The 20,505-nt window shown below is 47.3% G+C and overlaps 1 protein-coding gene and 1 pseudogene across 1 annotated transcript in view; both read right to left on the bottom strand.

Annotated features, from left to right (window-relative positions):
- Window positions 1–20,505, bottom strand: part of LOC123345337 — a 716,016-nt gene that overhangs the window by 683,597 nt on the left and 11,914 nt on the right. The window lies entirely within an intron of this gene.
- Window positions 13,516–19,057, bottom strand: LOC123346917 (annotated as a pseudogene).

Genomic DNA, 20,505 nt, shown 5'->3' with positions numbered 1-20,505 from the left:
GTTATAAAAAGGCAGTCAGCTGCGAACCAGCTGAGCAGCGAACAGCAGAGAGGCAAAGAGAAGGAGTTTGCCTGGAGAGAGCCTGGAGGGAGCTCTTAGAAGGAAGAGACCATGGATGCTGAGCAATCCGCCGTTGTGACCAGCACAGGATGCGCCATGTTTGTCTTCCTTCCACAGGATAGAAGTGACTTTGTCTGTACAAAGTGCAAGCTGATCTCCATATTGGAGGAGAAGATTCAAGGTCTGGAGAAACGGATATCAACCCTGCGTTCCATAAAAGAAAATGAGGATTTCCTGGATAGACGTCAGGATCAGCTTCAGTGGGCATAATGTTCTGAAGATTCAGAGCAGGCTACACAGCGGGGACAGAAGGCCGGTGAGGATAACTGGCGGCATGTGACATCCAGAAGAGGAAAGAGTACCAGAAACGTCCATGTACCAGAAACACAGATACAGGTGAGCAACCGTTTTCGTGTTCTCTCCGCAGGTTCTAGTGCAGAGAGTGGAGTGGATGATACATCTGAGGGAACAGAGCAGAAGGAGACTCCACTGATTGGAAGGCATGAGATGCGCCATCCTAGGGATGGGGGTTCCACGACCACCACTCCCAGGAGGAGGAGGAGGGTGGTGGTGGTCAGGGACTCTCTCCTCAGGGGGACTGAATCATCTATCTGCCGCCCTGACCGGGAAAACCGAGAGGTGTGCTGCTTGCCAGGGGCTAGGATTCACGATGTGACGGAGAGACTGCCGAGACTCATCAAGCCCTCGGATCGCTACCCCTTCCTGCTTCTCCACGTGGGCACCAATGATACTGCCAAGAATGACCTTGAGCGTATCACTGCAGACTACGTGGCTCTGGGAAGAAGGATAAAGGAGTTTGAAGCACAAGTGGTGTTCTCGTCTATCCTCCCTGTGGCAGGAAAAGGCCAGGGTAGAAACCGTCGAATCGTGGAAATCAACGAATGGCTATGCAGATGGTGTCGGAGAGAAGGGTTTGGATTCTTTGACAATGGGATGGTCTTCCAAGAAGAAGGATTGCTAGGCAGAGACGGGCTCCACCTCACGAAGAGAGGGAAGAGCATCTTTGGACGCAGGCTGGCTAACCTAGTGAGGAGGGCTTTAAACTAGGTTCACCGGGGGAAGGAGACCAAAGCCCCGAGGTAAGTGGGGAAGTGCGATTCCAGGAGGAAGCACAAGCAGGAGACTGCAAGAGGGGAGGACTCCTGTCTCAGACCGAGAAAGCGGGACAATCAGCGAGTTATCTCAAGTGCCTATACGCAAATGCAAGAAGCCTGGGGAACAAGCAGGGAGAACTAGAAGTCCTGGCACAGTCAGGGAATTATGATGTAATTGGAATAACAGAGACTTGGTGGGATAACTCACATGATTGGAGTACTGTCATGGATGGATATAAACTGTTCAGGAAGGACAGGCAGGGCAGAAAAGGTGGGGGAGTTGCGTTGTATGTAAGAGAGCAGTATGACTGCTCAGAGCTCCAGTATGAAACTGCAGAAAAACCTGAGAGTCTCTGGATTAAATTTAGAAGTATGAACAACAAGGGTAATGTCGTGGTGGGAGTCTGCTACAGACCACCAGACCAGGGGGATGAGGTGGACGAGGCTTTCTTCCAGCAACTAGCAGAAGTTACTAGATCACAGGCCCTGGTTCTCATGGGTGACTTTAATCACCCTGATATCTGCTGGGAGAGCAATACAGCGGTGCACAGACAATCCAGGAAGTTTCTGGAAAGTGTAGGGGACAATTTCCTGGTACAAGTGCTGGAGGAACCAACTAGGGGAAAAGCTCTTCTTGACCTGCTGCTCACAAACAGGGAAGAAATAGTAGAGGAAGTAATAGTGGATGGGAACCTGGGAGGCAGTGACCATGAGATGGTCGAGTTCAGGATCCTGACACAAGGAAAAAAGGAAAGCAGTAGAACAGAGACCCTGGACTTCAGAAAAGCAGACTTTGACTCCCTCAGGGAACTGATGGGCAAGGTCCCCTGGGAGAATAACATGACGGGGAAAGGAGTCGAGGAAAGCTGGCTGTATTTTAAAGAAACCTTATTGAGGTTGCAGGAACAAACCATCCCGATGTGTAGGAAGAAAAGTAAATATGGCAGGCGACCAGCTTGGCTTAACAGTGAAATCCTTGCTCGTCTTAAACACAAAAAAACAGCTTACAAGAAGTGGAAGATGGGACAAATAACGAGGGAGTATAAAAGTATTGCTCAGGCATGCAGGTGTGAAAGTAGGAAGGCCAAATCACACTTGGAGTTGCAGCTAGCCGGAGATGTTAGGAGTAACAAGAAGGGTTTCTTTAGGTATGTTAGCAACAGGAAGAAAGTCAAGGAAAGTGTGGGCCCCTTGCTGAATGAGGGAGGGAACCTAGTGACGGAGGATGTGGAGAAAGCTAGTGTACTCAATGCTTTTTTTGCCTCTGTCTTCACAGACAAGGTCAGCTCCCAGACAGCTGCACTCTGCAGCACGGTATGGGGAGGAGGTGACCAGCTCTCTGTGGAGAAAGAAGTAGTTCGGGACTATTTAGGAAAGCTGGACGAGCACAAGTCCATGGGGCCGGATGCGCTGCATCCGAGGGTGCTAAAGGAGTTGGCCGATGAGATTGCAGAGCCATTGGCCATTATTTTTGAAAAATCATGGCGATCGGGGGAGGTCCCGGACAACTGGAAAAAAGCTAATGTAGTGCCCATCTTTAAAAAAGGGAAGAAGGAAGATCCAGAGAACTACAGGCCAGTCAGTCTCACTTCAGTCCCTGGAAAAATCATGGAACAGGTTCTCAAGGAATCAATCCTGAACCACTTAAAGGAGGGGAAAGTGATCAGGAACAGTCAGCATGGATTCACCAAGGGCAAGTCATGCCTGACTAACCTAATTGCCTTCTATGATGAGATAACCGGCTCTGTGGATGAGGGGAAAGCAGTGGATGTACTATTTCTGGACTTTAGCAAAGCTTTTGATACAGTCTCCCACAGTATTCTTGCCAGCAAGTTAAAGAAGTATGGGCTGGATGAATGGACGGTAAGGTGGATAGAAAACTGGCTAGATGGTCGGGCTCAGCGGGTAGTGATCAATGGTTCCATGTCTAGTTGGCAGCCGGTAACAAGTGGAGTGCCCCAAGGGTCGGTGCTGGGGCCGGTTTTATTCAATATCTTCATTAACGATCTGGAGGATGGTGTGGACTGCACCCTTAGCAAGTTTGCAGATGACACTAAACTGGGAGGAGTGGTTGATACGCTGGAGGATAGGGCTAGGATACAGAGGGACCTAGACAAATTAGAGGATTGGGCCAAAAGAAATCTGATGAGGTTCAACAAGGACAAGTGCAGAGTCCTGCACTTAGGATGGAAGAATCCCATGCACTGCTACAGACTAGGGACCGAATGGCTGGGCAGCAGTTCTGCAGAAAAGGACCTAGGGGTTATGGTGGATGAAAAGCTGAATATGAGTCAACAGTGTGCCCTTGTTGCCAAGAAGGCTAATGGCATTTTGGGTTGTATAAGTAGGGGCATTTCCAGCAGATCGAGGGATGTGATCATTCCCCTCTACTCAGCACTGGTGAGGCCTCATTTGGAGTACTGTGTCCAGTTTTGGGCCCCGCACTACAAGAAGGATGTGGACAAATTGGAGAGAGTCCAGCGGAGGGCAACAAAAATGATTAGGGGGCTGGAGCACATGACTTATGAGGAGAGGCTGAGGGAACTGGGATTGTTTAGTCTGCAGAAGAGAAGAATGAGGGGGAATTTGATAGCTGCTTTCAACTACCTGAAAGGGGGTTCGAAAGAGGATGGATCTAGATTGTTCTCAGTGGTAGAAGATGACAGAACAAGGAGTAATGGTCTCAAGTTGCAGAGGGGGAGGTTTAGGTTGGACATTAGGAAAAACTTTTTCACTAGTAGGGTGGTGAAGAACTGGAATGGGTTACCTAGGGAGGTAGTGGAATCTCCTTCCTTAGAGGTTTTTAAGGTCAGGTTTGACAAAGCCCTGGCTGGGATGATTTAGTTAGGTTTGGTCCTGCTTTGAGCAGGGGGTTGAACTAGATGACCTCCTGAGGTCCCTTCCAACCCTGAGATTCTATGATTCTATGACAGAGTAAGACCATGTTTTATATATGCCCACTATGCCTAGGTGCACAGCAGAGGGAACTGCTCTACCAACATGATCACTTTTGGCTGGTGCTGGGTTACACAACACTCCAGTATTGAATGCGGGGTAATCGAACGTCATTAGCCCTATTTCATTAGCAAAGGGCAGCAGAGCTGTGCTTAGCCTGCCCTGACTGAGGTGAGTCACCCTCAACTGAACCTCACTTGCTAAGTAGAGATGCCAAATCCCTGTGAAGAGGAGATGGGGTGGGTACAGGTGTTCCTAAGGGCATGGCTACACTTGCAAATGTAGAGCGCTTTGAGTTAAACCAGCCTTCGGAGACCGCAGTAGGGAAAGCGCCACAGTCTGTCCACACTGACAGCTGCAAGCGCACTGGCGTGGCCACATTTGCAGCAGTTGCAGTGGCATTGGGAGCGGTGCATTATGGGCAGCTATCCCACAGAGCACCTCTTCCCATTCTGGCGCTGTGGCTTGTGGGAAGGGGGTGGGCGGTGCAGGGCATTCTGGGTCCTGTCTCAATGCCCCATGATGCATCGGTTCGCATCCTAGCAATCCCTGTGCTTCCATTCATATTTGGCGCCATCTTTAAATGTTTTTTGTACTGCACGCTCTGTCTTCCCTTTCAGTCTGCAGGAATGGAACCCGAACTGCTGAAGAATATGCTAACAAGTCTCGCCAGCACTTCACGTTGGGCAGTCAAGTTACTCCTTAAGATCCAAACTAACAGTGAGGACTCTGACGATATCGACTCGAGTAACGCATACGCCATGAGATTGCTTGTGGCATTCACGGACATGCTTAGCACTATGGGACGCTGCTTTTGGGCTTGGGAAAAAGCACTGAGTGGTGGGATGAAATCGTCATGCATTCTTCCAGATTGCAATAGCAACCTGCTTCTCCACCAGCAGGGCAGCTCTCAATCTCGTGTCCCTGTGCCGCAGAGTGGGGGCGAGCTCCTCACACAGTCCCATGAAAGTGGCTTTTTTCATCCGAAAGTTCTGCAGCCACTGCTCATCATCCCAGACTTGCATGTTGATGTGATCCAAATGAGAACTCTAGCCTGTGTTCTTGCACATAGGTTGTTAAACCCTGGGAATTGCGGGAAGCAGATTTAATCAGGCTGTAGCAAGTACTACAGAAGTGATACCAGTATGTACTGACAGCTACAGATGATTTTTCAAAAGAGGTAGAAAGATTTCCACTTAGAACGATGACAGCACATGAGGTGAAGAAGATGACGTAAAATTATATATATCTACATGGCTGTGCAGAGCAGATACTGGCAGATATAGATTCTGAATTGAATAATGAGGTGAAAGTTTACATCTGGTGTTATTTTCACTGTATGATCAATTACACACTCATGGCCATGTGATGGGGGCTGTTAGCAGCTACAAACTGAGCCCTTTGGACGCCAGCACCCTGATCACTGAGAACGCCCAGGGCACTGGGTGCAGTTAGAGTAGGAGTTACTGAGCAGTTTGGGTTTGGAAGGGCAGAGGGGATCACTTGCACCTGTAGGGAGCCTGCGGAGGTCACTAGTTCAACGCTGAGAAGAAAGCAGCAGCATAAAAGTCTGAACCAGGGAGCAGGAAGGGGGCCCCTCATAACTGCTGCTATGTTGTGATGCACCAAAAAAATAATAAAGACACTTGGTGGAGGTTCCTTGGCAGCCTGCATGCTGCTTAATTCACACAGAGGTCTGCCAGCCAAGGGTTGCAGGAACTGATGGGGGAGTCCATTCATAGATATAAATTTAAAAAAGAACACTGCATGCAATCTCTTCCTGACACTTCATGCTGTCAGTTATGAGTGACAACAACTTTACATTTTGTCAGAAAGTAAAAAAACATGTTGTATGTTACTCTATTTGCCAATATATTTTTCCATGTAATATCACAATAAGACTGGATAAGAAACCACAGTAATTACACATAATTCAGTGTGAAATAGGGAAAGGAACGCAGATATTTCTGAAGGAAATTTTAGGGGGAAATTATCTATTTTAGATTACAATTTCCCTGTGTTAAAAACTAGTAAAAACACATAGCTTCAGCAGCCCGTGTCACCTAGACACCAGCAGACAGGATAAAAACACAAATGAATCCATCACAAGATAATTTTAGCATATTTATTTTCAAATAATCAAGGTAAGTTTAGGACACACAACCATGAATGGCATATTGTGAGTAAATCTTCAGAACTGAATTATTATATTGAAAATGTTCATAACACATCAGGTTTAAAACAAAAAGGAGTGCTAGTGTTAGGCCTGAATAAAGATGTAGCACAAGCAAAACCAGTTATGCCAACCTGACTGAAGTCAGGCTAACAGAGGTTTCTGGGTAATCCCAGAGTGGAAAAGTACTGAGAAGCACCATTGTTTCACAAAGCCCTGGAAAGAGTGAGAAAAACCAGGGATTGCATTCCTGGCATAGTACCAGCTGTGTTATGTTAAAACAGTGTTAGAAGAACTGATAAGAACTGATAAGAAACTCTAGTATCTCACAGTTCACATTCTAACTCGCTGGTTGAGTTATAGATTTGTTTAAAACTCCCCTGTATTCCTAACTTTTGGTGTTTGTTAATAAATAATTAATAATCTAAAGTTGTAGACATAAAGTCTAGACATGTGTGAATATTAAAAGTGTCTAGTTTTAAGTTGTTAAACAAAGGGGGGTGGGTTTTGCTCAAGCGAGTGATGTATGACATAATAAAACTGTCTATATAGGCTAATGCTAAGCTGTAAAGAGAGGCTGGTTCTCACTGGAGACGAGTTGCTCTTTACTGACGCGTGCACTTGTCAATAAAGGGCTTTTGATCGGACCTTGCTGGTGTTGCCTGTCTCTCTGTGATCAGACAACAAACTTCACTGTTGGGGTTAAAGTCCCTGACATCTTTGGCGACTCCGCTGGACTCTTGTCTGACTCTCCGGCGGGGGATCAGACTCTGAGGCAACGCAGCGCGCATCCTCTGGTTTAGAGGAGCCTTGCCTGGTAATCTGATCTCTGCGTTGGCGATAAGGCGAGTCCTGTGAACCAGCTGAAGCTCGTAGAAATCCAGCAACATCCACCTACCCGTTGAGTAGGGTCAAGGTTGCCTGGGTTAGAGTCCCAGAGCAGATTGTCGGGGTTCGAGTCCCTGACAACTTAGGTCTGGGTTAGAGTCCCAGTCCAGGTTTGCACAGGATCCAAGTAGTCTGGGTTAGAGTCCCAGCCTGGGTTTGAGTCCCAGTCCAGGTGTTCGAGTCCCCTGGAGAGGTGAGTGAGTGCTCGACGCGGGAGGTGGGGGTTAGAGTCCCTTTACCTCGACGCAGGGAAGAGGGGTTAGAGTCCCCTTACAAAATGGGACAAGTTGGCAGTAAGTGCCCGGGGGACGCCCCGTTGTCTCTAATACTTAAAGATTGAAAGAAGATGTCTGGAACCGGGTAGCTTTTGAAGCTGTATGTTTGAAGCTATATGGAGAGCTCTTGTAAAAATCCCCCATCATATGTCCCAGAGCTGTACTGGGAGGAAGACTGTCCATGGGGACGTTTGTCTCTGTTGGGCTCACGCCATCTGAATTTATTGACTGTGCAGCAAGATAAGATGCATCGTGGTAATAGGAAATAATGGCCTTGGTGTGTGTGTGTGCACCAGTGTGAGTGACTGTTACCGGAAGATGCCTAGAGTACCTTGTAAAGCGAAAGCTCGTGAACAGGATTACTCTAACGCAAGCCCGGTAACTAGTGGATCTTTAGGAGATCCGACCCACAGTGGGCTGACTCAGCCTGGCATCGTTCGGCGAGGAAGCTACCTGGGTCTAGGAGCATGTGAACCCATCTTCCCTCCCCTTTCCTTTCTGTGTGGGCTACTGACAGTCTGATCATCTCACTGGATGCAATCAGAGTAAGCGGCGCCTTCTCCCAGAGACTAGCTGACGCTCTTTGCTGAAGGGAGGTGTAGGAGAGTCGTGGTCATCTTTGTTAGTCTCTCCTGTGTGAGTGCCCTGTAGGGAGAGATCCTTAGTTTATGTGCCGCTAGCGCGGACAGGGCACCCTCTCTGTGTGTGTGTAAATAGAAAATGGGGGAGGGACAGTCTAAACATTCCACCTCACCCCCTAAGGGTACCCCAGCATGTTACATGTACATACATTATGGTCCTAAAACCTGTAGGTATTTAGAGAATTGGAATCTTTACACGTGTGAAAATCCATCTAAACAATGCCCATTAGAAGGTACCTTCAATCTAAATAAGATCATATATCTCAAAGGAGCTTTTAATCACCAAAGAAGAGCCTCTGACAGTGTGAGCAATTTGTCTAGGAACGGGTTAATTTGAAATTCAGCTTGGCCTGGTGAAACTGGAGAAGTCACAGGCAGCTGCCCTGAACTGGAATCTCTAAAAGAGACACTGCAGGAGATTCCAGGGTGTAAAAGAACAGCTCTCCCAAGAGTGGAAGCATGTTGGAAATTCTGGACAAGCTGTATACAGGATAATCTCCCGTCCACCTATTCCCCTTCTCTGAATGTTATATACAGACGTGGCCAGTCTGGATATGTGTGAGTATTGAAGTGGCTTAAGGCTTGGGACATTCATATTTTTCCTGAGTGATGTGGGAGCGTTCCCAACACCCTTCATTGTTGTTTTATTATTTTTAATGAAGCTTAAAATTTGATTATATGGTGTGTTTCTCCCAACGTCCTGCAGTGTCAGCCTGATCACCTGACATGAGGGATTGATTGGTAACAGAAATTTGTCACAGTTTGGTGAGCAATAGAGAATGGGGGAGCCCTGTAGAATTCACACCATCTATCTGTTTTACCCTGGTTATTTTATGTTTGCTTTGTTTGGTACTGTTGGTGTTATATGTTGAGGGTTGCATAATTAAAGGCGTGCCCACTCTCAGCCGCAGTAAATCTGAGAACTGGAGTGGGGTTTAGCATTCCCCTCTCCACCCTGGTTGACCGGGAAGGGTGTCAAGTGGATCTACCCCCAGTTGTAGCAGGACTGGGCAATAGAGTAGTTGGAGAAAAGGAACAAATATGTACTTGATAACTAGAATTGAGCAATTAAGAGCATAGATCATGACCCGGGCAGCAACTCAAACTTGCGCCAGGGCAAGTTGCAGGCCTTGAGACAGGACTTCCAGTTAAAAAAAAAGGAAGCCCTGGTCAAGCAAGTACCAGTCCTTCAGGGACTTGTCAAAATTTAACCATTTGTGCTCAGCATACGCCGTAACAGCAGTGTGTTTGCTACAAGAGGAAATTAAATAATTAAACACCAGTGGGCCGTGCATTTTGCCCAGGTGGCAAGCCTCACAAGGGAGGACTCGGGTAGTCTTGTGAGTAAAAATGTTTTAGGAAAAAGACCAGAAGGGTGGGGGCTAGTTGAGAAGCCCACCCTCCTAGTTAAAACTGGTAATGGAGCAAATTGGTGCCTATGGAAGGAACGGTTCAGCTAGAAAAGAAGGATCGGGCCCAGGCGGGCAGGTAACAGACAGAGAGATTGGAAAACAGGTTGGAAATATTTGAGGGTCTAGTGGAAGAAAGGAGTAAATAGGTATAAACATGGGGATTTCAAATACCCAGGAGGATACTTGGAATGGTGATTTAAATTGAGAAAAGTGGTTGTTGGAGAACAAGCGAGTGATTTAAGGCAGAGTGTAAAGTTAACACTGTAATTGCTGGAGGAAACAGCAATTGAATTTTGTCCCAATGCTAAAGAGAAAAATTCTTGGTGTCTTTGAAATGTTTGTAAATAAATTCAGGCAAAGAAATTATTGGATTGCAATCATTTGGCTATGAACAATTTAGTTGAATTATCTCAAGGATGTATACAGTGCTATGTAATTGGAATTTTATTAGGCTCTAAGGCACTATAAGTGGTGATGTTTTCTTTCAGTGTTTGAAAGCAAGAGTTAAAAGTAAAAAGCAAGCCAGAAAGCATCTGTATTAATGCAAATTATCTAACTGATAAGGTAAAAGCCACTGAAACCTGGGTTGCCTGTAAAACGCATACAAGAAAATATGGGGTAATTCCCCTGTTTTGCCTAAAATCAACAAGAGTATTTGTATATTTTAAATAATGATTGACTGCCCAGAAAGGGTAGACCTCTGTTTTTGTCTTTCAGATAACAGAGAAAACTAATGCCAGCTGAACAGCATTCAACATACCATGCATTTACTGACAGAGTAAAAATTATGTTTTGTGTTCTATGTTCTGTCTTGTGGTGTTTGTCTTGTGGCCAGAATTGATGTGTTTAATATTTTTATGGGATGGTCTGATTTAAAATCAAGCGGCAGTGTTGGATTGAAATGTAGATATTTGTTTTGTTCAACTTAGAATACAAACTGTTTGAATACATCAGTAAAATGTGATATACGAACGTCTACTACATTTTCTCAAGTAAGAGAAAGAAATTTTATTGGCCAAATCTTTTAATTGAAAATTGTTATTAGAATTTGTATACCAACGATCTTTGAAACCAAGGACATGAAAAGTTAACCCACTCCCCATATTGTACATGGGATCCTTCTGGCTACCTCAGACTTCTAGCCAGAGGGCTGGGGATGGTAGAAAGCTATTGGACTAGAGTTTGTATTGAATGAACTCATCAAAGTGGGTGTTCTTGTCTTGGTTTGTTGTTCTAAATTTCTGTAATAAGGTTATTTTCGTGAAAGGGTATATGTGGCATACATTGCATAATAAGACTGATGTACTGTATAACAGCAATGTGTATGTGTTCATTGTTAACAAAAGGTGTATAAGTAAAAAGTAAAAGTTTCTTTGGTAGTTTAAAAAAAAAAAAAAGCCGAGAAGGGACAAGAAAAAACAAGTTGACTGAAAAAAAAATTGCTAACATGCTCAGTCTAAGGATAAGGCGCTGGCTCCATTCAAGGACACTGCTCACAGTTAAAACTTGGCTGATAACCAGGAAAAGGGGGGGACTTAAATTTGCCCACGCAGCTATAAGATCTGCCAAGCCCTAATAAAATGTGTTAGGTTTTTTTTACAGGTAAAGAAGCACTTCCCAAAGACCCTAGCAGCCCTGCCACTTCTTGAAACCAGGAGACTGGGTCTACATAAAGATCCATCAACGGAAGACTGCCTTGGCTCCACGCTGGAAAGGCCCTTATTGAGTCCTGCTGACTACTGACACCGCTGTGAAGTGCCAAAGACTGACTGCCTGGACCCAGGATTCTCACTGCAAAAAGACCCCTCCACCTCAGAAGAATTCTCCTACTGATGATTAGCCTATTCCTTTTTCTAGTTTTACTGTGCCTTCTGGACAGCAGGGAAAAAAGGACAAGGTGACGTGCTGGTTAAACCTCTCCCTTGTCCACGGACATATCTATTGTGCCTTTGAATTTTTTAAAAGAAGCAAAACCATTACAGGGTGATGTACTCGTAATCCCTCATCTGTAGAATGCTGAACTACATCTGTTTTGGGAAAGAAGAAGAAACACTCCACTGACATTGCCAAAGTCCAGGAATTCCTGACCAAAAGGGACATTGAGAACTGACCCTGGTGAAAAAACAAAGAATTATACACTGGCAGAAAAAAAAAAATTGTGGGACCCATGCTTGGGAATGTGGTATTGATTGGGGTTTATTCTACAGGCTGCGCCCTGTGTTTTGGATGAATCCTTCGGCATGTATTGCCCTCCCTCATTGCATTTTAAATAACATTGTCCTTATCCAGTTTTCAGATCGCTTTTACACACCCAGATTGCTCACAAGGGGCTGCCATTAGATTAGTATAACAGAGAGCCTGGGCTATTTCCTCTGGAAAAAAGAGGGACCTGAAAGCTAAGAACATGATGAGAAATTGGGCCGACTAGAAAAGGCCACTAGTTTTATTTCTGGAGCTCAGCTATCCCAAGTACAGGCTGGAGTTGGTGAGTTACATGTCATTTCAGCCCTTAGTTCTATGACCCAGAAGTTACTGACAGAGATGGTATTAAATATCACTGAGGCTGGGAAGGCATTGCAGTGGGATCTAGTATGTTTAGAAATTCAGGTTTTCCTGAACGACCAGCTGATGGCCATTCCAATTGATCTTGCACACCAGACTTGGCCCACTGCCCTTACAGACACACAGGAGTACCATCTGATCTGTGGTCATGGAAACATACTTGGACACTTTCTGGATGGAAGTGTGGACATTCACAGTGCTCCTTCCAAGCATATGGACCGGTTAGGGTGGGTGTTGGCTCCCACATACCAAATCCTGCTGGGTCCATGGGGAGGATGCATGTGGGACAGAATTACTCACCGAGACATTTGAAAACTTAAACCACTTGGTATACCTCACTGATTTATAGTCAGTGCCCCAGACCAATGAACTGTTACCCCTGAAGGCAATTTAAAGCTTCGTTTGCAACTGAACAAACCGTAAACCGGTTGTGCCCTGCCAAGTGGTAATTTGTTGTCCCAAGAGTCCCGTTGGTCCTCTAGGGACAAAGGGGGGATTGTTAGGCCTGAATAAAGATGTAGCACAAAACCAGTTATGCCAACCTGACTGAAGTCAGGCTAACAGAGGTTTCTGGGTAATCCCAGAGTGGAAAAGTACTGAGAAGCAGCATTGTTTCACAAAGCCCTGGAAAGAGTGAGAAAAACCAGGGATTGCATTCCTGGCTTAGTACCAGCTGTGTTATGTTAAAACAGTGTTAGAAGAACTGATAAGAAACTCTAGTATTTCACAGTTCAGATTCTAACTCCCTGGTTGAGTTATAGATTTGTTTAAAACTCCCCTGTATTCCTAACTTTTGGTGTTTGTTAAGAAATAATTAATAATCTAAAGTTGTAGACATAAAGTCTAGGCATGTGTGTATATTAAAAGTGTCTAGTTTTAAGTTGTTAAACAAAGGGGGGGTGGGTTTTGCTCAAGTGAGTGATGTATGACGTAATAAAACTGTCTAAATAGGCTAATGCTAAGCTGTAAAGAGAGGCTGGTTCTCACTGGAGACAAGTTGCTCTTTACTGATGCGTGCACTTGTCAATAAAGAGCTTTTTGATCGGACCTTGCTGGTGTTGCCTGTCTCTCTGTGATCAGACAACGAACTTCGCTGTTGGGGTTAAAGTCCCTGACACTAGCAATGCCGTGTGATGTGCCTCCCCCTATACTCTGCTCAGTAGCTCTTCAAGAAATTAGATTCAGTCATTAATTTCAAGGAATTAAACCAATCAGTCACTATTTTTACAGAGCATTGCAGAAGGTGATGGACAGAGAATGCAGAGGAATTGTGATGAATTTCCTGGAGTAACTTTCTTTTCTTTGGCACCTTAAAGACTTACAAATATTTTCTAAATTGGAATAATCCTTTTTCTTTCATATTTTACATTGAGATTTCACAGGGGTAGAAAATTCTGACAGGAGTGAATGACCCCATCCACCCCCATCTGCTACCTCCGGGGCAGGGGACGGGGAAGGTGGGGGCTGGGGGTTGCCAGGTGTCTGGTTTTTGACTGGAACCTCCAGTTGAAAAGGGAAACTAGCGGCATCTGGTCAGCACAAAAAGTCCAGTTGCTGCAGTAACTTGCCCCCACAACTGGGGTGGGGGGGGGAGAGAAGAGCAGCAGGGCTGGGAGGGGCCAGTCTGTGCCGCCGGGTCACTGTCAGGGACTGAGATTCCCTCCGGCCTGAGCTGGGACCGGACAGATGATCAGGGGAGCCGCGTTTGTAGCCCCAGCTTTGTGACCAGGATAGAAATAAGGGCGGAGCGTCCCGGAGAAGGTGGCAGTGAAAGTGAAGAGATGAGACCTGTCAGTCACATTGTAAAATGAGACCTCACCCGCCTCGTAGTCCAGGAAAATCCCCACCTGGCTGGGCCTGACGCTCATGGGGAGGGGGGTCGGGGGTGAGGTGTGGGCCTGATATCCCCCCTCCCTCAGCCACATGACCCAGCATCCATTCCCAGGGGCATATGCGAACTCCCCCTTCCTGCTCACAGATTCCCTACAAACCCCCAGGACCTAGCCTGTCTTGTCTCCCACCTCCACCTCCCAGTAACGCCTCCCGCCCGCGAACCACTCAGCACCCAGGACAATGGCATATCTATTAAATCTCTCAGGGTTGTTGGGCAGATCCTGGCGAGTGTCTCCATATCTCACACGTTTCTGATCCTCAGACAGGACGAGCCAGGGATTTGCCGTGTCTGGATCCAGAGTCACGTCAACTGGGGAGAGAGTCACAGAGTCAGGGCCGGGGGGAGGGGCTGGTCACTGGGATCAAAGGGAAATTAACCTGCATCCCCATTAATCGCTGGGGGGGGGTGTTGCCCAAGGAGAGTCAGGGCCCCTCTGCCTGTGAAGAGACAATGAGGGGAAGGGCAGGAGGAACGAGGGAGGGGTGGGAAGGTGCGGGGGAGGTGGGGGAGGGGAGGTGACAGACTGATGCTGGGAGAAGAAAGGGGAGGGGGAGGTGACAGGAGCAGAGGGGGGAGGGAGGGACATAGGGGAGGGGCAGGCACAAGGGCAATGGGGTGATAAGGAAAGGGAGGGGCACCAGGAGGACAGGGGTGTGAAGGGAAGGGCAGGTTTCAGGGCACTGTACGGGGGGAGGGGAGGGGAGGGCTCCATGGGAGAAGAAGGGGACAGACCCCAGGAGGCTGTGGGGACAAGGGAAGGGGCAGGTTCCAGGGGGCTGCAGGGGGTGGGAAGAGGGGTGGGCACCAGGGCAGAAGAAGGGGATGGACCCCAGGGGGCAGAGGGGTGTGAGGGAATGGGGGAGCTCCAATGGGCCAGGGGAAATCCAGGGCAAGGTGACCTGCCAGGGGGTGAGACGATGAGGACTGGGGAGGTGGAACCATGGGGGGGAAGCGAATGAACAGGCACTGGTGCCAAAGGGGCAGAATGGGGGGTGATGGAGCAGGTGAGCAGAAGGGGGGCGTGGAGAAGGACAGGCCCTAGGGGGGCAGAGGCGTGTGCAGGGAGATGTGGGCACCAGGGGGGCAGAGGGAGGGTGGGACCCAGAGGTTAGGAGAGGGGGAGTCCCATTAATTGTACGGGGTGAAGCTGTGATGTGGCTGGAGGTCAGTGAGGAACAGGGAACACACTCGGTCTGGGGGAACGTGTCACTCATAATTATAACTGCTCCAGAGCTGTAATAACCCAGGGCTCTCTTCCCCTTTGACAGTGTGTGATTCATTCACACAGCACAGCAACGTGCTCCTGCCCTGTCAGCCCCGCTCTGTGCAACACCCCTGGCAGCCCCCCAGAGCCGCCTCCTGAGCCTGCCTCCAGAAATGTCCCCATTTCACTCTCCTTTCTCTGAGCCCTCGAGTTCTCTCCCCCTCTGCCCAAGGGCCCAGCTGCTGCTGAGAGCTCCTGGGGAGCTGTTCGGTGACACCTCTGCGGTGCTGCTGCAAGGAAGCAGTGAGGGAGGGAGCCAGCAGGGGCTAGTGAAACAGTAGGAGGAAAAGCAGCCATTGCATCCAGCAAAACAGCTTCATCAATGAGCCGGGATGAGAAGCGGGGTGGGAACAAAGGTGGCTGGATTCTTTGAAGCTCCACCCACAAAATAAGCTCCACCCACGTGAGTCACCAAAAGGAGACACCATAATCTGTTCAAATGGTGCATTGTTCAAAACAGGATGGAGTTGCTGATTGGCTCCAAGGGGCTCCTGGGGCCGGACTCCCCTCATGGGACTAGAATGTACCCCTGGACTCTGCTAGGCTCTCTGGGCCTGGTCCTTCTTTACTGGGGGGAAATAGGAGGTGGCATCTCCCTAACATCACCCGCTTGTGGCACTGGAAGGAGGCAGCACTGGCAATAAATGGTGCTGAGCTGCAATTCTCCCTCTCCGCTCTCACACGGGGAACAAAATAATTAACAGTGTTGATATTTAAATGATCAGTTCTCCAGTCTGAAGGTAACACACTTGCATAGACTTGCCCGCAGCTCTTGTGATTTAAACCTCACTGACTGTTAACACCGACCGTGGTGTAAAAAGTTCCTTTATTTCAGCCATGGAAGCTGGGTTTGAAAAACATTCAGAATCTCAGAGAAAAGTTTCCCACATCAGGTATCTTTTAAGACTTGATATTCTGATTCTGTCACCACGCTGCCAGGTCATTCATTTTGTTATAGAATCTCCCATACAATGAAGGCTTTACAGAGCTGAAAGATGCATTACACCCATGACAGGCAACTTTCAGTGAAATCAGCCTGTAATTAAAATCCAAAGTTATTACTCATTAAACTTGACAGCAATTCCCTACCTTGTACTCCTGGGCAGCCTCCTTTATGGGAATCACCCTGTGATCTCTGTGATCGTGGGACAGATAGCAAACCACACAGACAGAAGTTTGATCCTCTTCACAGAACAGTTTCAGAGTCTCCTGGTGTTCCCCACACACCCTCTCGTCTCCTGCTCCCTTTGCTGCCTGTAAATTCAACTGTTTGACTATTTCTACAACATTTGCCAGCTTTCTTTTCGGCCTCAGGTTTCCCTGTTGCACAGTTTCTCTGCACTGAGGGCAGGAGCTGTCTGTATTTGATCCCTCCCAGCACTGGGCAATGCAGGCTCGGCAGAAATTGTGCCCACAGTCTATAATCACCGGGTCCTTAAAATACTCCAGACAAATGGGGCATGTAGCTTCCTCCTGGAGACTTTCCACGGGGTTGTCTGTGGCCATGGCTCCTGTCATAAACAGATAGTTAAGGGTTAATGTCTCTTTTACCTGTAAAGGGTTAAGAAGCTCAGTAAACCTGCCTGACACCTGACCAGAGGACCAATAAGGGGACAAGATACTTTCAAATCTTGGTGGAGGGAAGTCTTTTGTTTGTGCTCTTTGTTTTGGGGTTGTTCGCTCTAGGGACTAAGAGGGACCAGACATCAATCCAGGCTCTCCAAATCTTTCTGAATCAGTCTCTCATGTTTCAATTGTGTAAGTAATAGCCAGGCAAGGCATGTTAGTCTTATTTTTGTTTTCTCAACTTGTAAATGTTCCTTTTTGTTGAGAGAATTTTACCTCTGTTTGCTGTAACTTTGAGCCTAAGGCTAGAGGGGGTTCCTCTGGGCTATATGAATCTGATTACCCTGTAAAGTATTTTCTATCCTGATTTTACAGAGATAATTTTTACCTTTATTTCTTTAATTAAAAGCTTTATTTTTAAGAACTTGATTGATTTTTAACTTGTGTTAAGATCCAAGGGGATTGGATCTGGACTCACCAAGAATTGGTGGGGGAAGGGCGGGGGGATGGTTAAATTCTCCTTGTGTTAAGATCCAAGGGGTTGGATCCGTGTTCACCAGGAACTTGGTGAAAAAGCCTCTCAAGGCTGCCCAGGAAGGGGAAGGTTTTGGGGGGACAGAAAGTGATCCAGACAAAGAAATTTCTGAATGGTGGCAGTGTTACCAGATCTAAGCTAGTAATTAAGCTTAGAAGTGTCCATGCAGGTCCCCACATCTGTACCCTAAAGTTCAGAGTGGGGGAGGAACCTTGACATGGTGAGCAGCAGTGTGGGAAATTGAGGTGGGGGGGGAAATCAGACAATATTTTAGTCAGACAATTATTTTATGACAGACACAGATTCAAAAAGTTAAAAAGTGTAACAGTTAATACACAAATTGTCAACATCTCATGTCAAAACATGCTAAGTAAATATCCTTAAATTAAACTCTAGTAAGTTCTCAAGCAGCATTTTTCTTACCTTACCTATTTGTCAATTTCAGTTCTTATCAACAGAAATGTTTTTTCATCAGTTTGTGTGGGCAAAGTGAAATCAACATTTACTGACATCTACCAATAAAATCTAATCCTTTCAAGTCTAGGGATCTTTAATTCACAGGCCAAAAACATTGGTTAAGCTGGAATCAGTGTTTCAAAGGCCTGATGCTAACGTAGGCTAAGGCAGCTCTGCCTCAGTCAGTGTAAAGGAGACTGAGTGTCAAAAGTGTTGCCAACATTCAGGATTTTATAATGAATCTCATGAACTGAATAATGGCCAGACTGGGTCAGACCAATGGTCCATCTAGCCCAGTATCCTGTCTTCTGACAGTGGCCAATGCCAGGTGACCCAGAGGGAATGAACAGAACAGGTGATCACGTGATCCATCCCCTGTCACCCATTCCCAGCTTCTGGCAAACAGAAGTTAGGGACACCTAAACAAAGGAAGTTTCTAGTTTTCTTGGTTACAGAGAACAACTTAAAATGTGACCTGAGTGCAGCCTAAAGCGTGAGAATCAGAAGGCAAATAGAAAACGCAACATTTATTTTTTTTTATTTTGGTCTCACAAAAGGAATCACATCATTTTGGGTATACTGACTCGTGATTTTCAAAAGTTTGGGGTTGGCAATACTGTGCCACTGAGAACTCAGGCCTTAAATCCCCACCCCCCATGGAAAGCCCCCCTAAGTTACTGCCATCATTTATCTAAAACAGCAGAGTTAACAGATAGGGAAACAGAGAGGGCAAGGTGTGGGAATGTGCATGGAGCTGGGCTGTGGGCCCAAGCAGCAAATGAACACAGCCCCCCTGACGTAAAGGAATCACTTAGAATGCTCAGATTTATATTTAGGTCCTTAGAGCCTTTGCTGGAAAAGCCAGGTCTGAAAACAAACTGATCACTGCCAAGGAGTTATTGCCAGCACCACATAAGCAAAAATCAGGAGGCTGCTGAAGAAAACATGAGGATTTTTCTTCTAAAAAATTATATTCTGGACTGCTTGTGTGTGAGCAGTCAGGATTCGCTCTGGTCACATTCTCAACCTTTTCTACTCAGCCCTGAGAGCAAGAAACAGATCTTTGTTAAAGTGAGAGCTGAGATGGTCACATAATCACAGGATTCCAAGAGCTGTAGCACTAAGAGAAACACCAGCTAGTGAAGGAGTCAGTGTGAAGTCAGGAAAGCTTGTGGCAATCCCAATATGATGGTTTTATGATTTGATGTGGACAGGAAACAGCTGCACTCCTAGCTCTTGTAAGTCCTTACCTGGCCCCCATCCCTGCACTGTCTGAGCAACTCACAAACTTCCATGTGCTTAGACCAGGGGCGGCTCTAGCCATTTTACTGCCCCAAGCACGGCAGCACGCTGCAGGGGGCGCTCTGCCAGTCACCGGTCCCGTGGCTCCGGTGGACCTCTTGCTGACGTGCCTCCGCAGGCACGTCAGCAAGAGGTCCACCAGAGCCAACTGCCGCCCTCCCGGCGACTGGCAGAGCACCCCCCACGGCATGCCGCCCCAAGCACGCGCTTGGCGTGCTCGGGCCTGGAGCTGCCCCTGGTTTAGACTCATCAGGCTGCTGTGCAAAGACACCTGTACCTGCCAGTAGTGTGGGGGCAGAGTCAGGGCAGTGCCTTCAGCTGATGTTACTGAGCATGCTCAGTCTGTGTGAGCATGGTCACTACAAGCCAAGCAGCAAATCAGGGGGGGAGGCACATGGGTTCATTTGTCTCCCTCCTCCCCACACAATCAGGGCCGGCTTTAGGAAGTGCAGGGCCCAATTCGAACAGTTCTGATGGGGCCCTGGCAGGGATGACTAAAAAAACCCCCAAAACACGTGGGGCTTGTACTCACTGGGCAGTCCTCCGCGTCTTCGGCAGCACTTCAGCGGCAGGTCCTTCACTCACTCCAGGTCTTCGGCAGCACTGAAGGACCCGCTGTCAAAGTGCCACTGAAAACCCAAAGCACTGCCAGGTGAGTAAAAATTAAAAAGTTGCTTCTAGCCAGGGAAGGGATTCTCACTGGGCCCGTTTCAGGGGAATTGGTGGAATAGGCCAAAAGCCGGCCCTGCACACAATTTCTCTGCTGCTGTGCCACATGGAAGGTTGTTACCCTCATTTAGAAGAGAGGAAAGTCAGGCCCAGACAAAATAAATTACTTACCTGACTTCACACAGAGCAAAACTTGGATCTGTGCAGGCTAACTTAGCACCTTAACTACATGGCAAACCTTTCACTCTGCAGTCAGAGCCTGGGAGAAGAAGGAGAAGGAGATGGATGGGGACACACAGACACAGAGTTTGTCTGATAATCACCTCACTGACCCTCCCGGCGGGCACTAGGCCAGTCTGTGCAGAGTCAGGTGATAATGGTGAAATCACCAGTCCCTGATGTGGGCTTTCAGGGGGCTCGGCTATCCCATGATTGGCTTCCTTTGATTGGCCCCTGGCACATAATTAGGCCTAGAAAGCTGCTTCACTGCTTTTGGGCTGTGTCTCTAGAGAAGCCTCAGACAAGGGTTTTACTTTTTTATCCACCCTTCTTGTACCTTTTCCAGCTCTGGGCTCTCTCCTTTTATCCCAGGCCTTGTTTCCCCAATTGGTTGCAGCTGTGGGCGCCTGTTTCCATGATTGGCAGCTGTGTGGGAGCATGGTCAGACTGCTTGTCTACAGGCTGAAGAGGCTCCCCTCCCCCTACAAAACTCTGCTCAGTATGGGCAGGGGGTGTAGA

Source organism: Mauremys mutica, chromosome 12, assembly GCF_020497125.1.
Source record: "Mauremys mutica isolate MM-2020 ecotype Southern chromosome 12, ASM2049712v1, whole genome shotgun sequence".
NCBI classification, from domain to species: domain Eukaryota; kingdom Metazoa; phylum Chordata; order Testudines; family Geoemydidae; genus Mauremys; species Mauremys mutica.
Note: the sequence above shows the minus strand (reverse complement) of the source record. Positions and strands in the feature narration are given on the sequence as shown.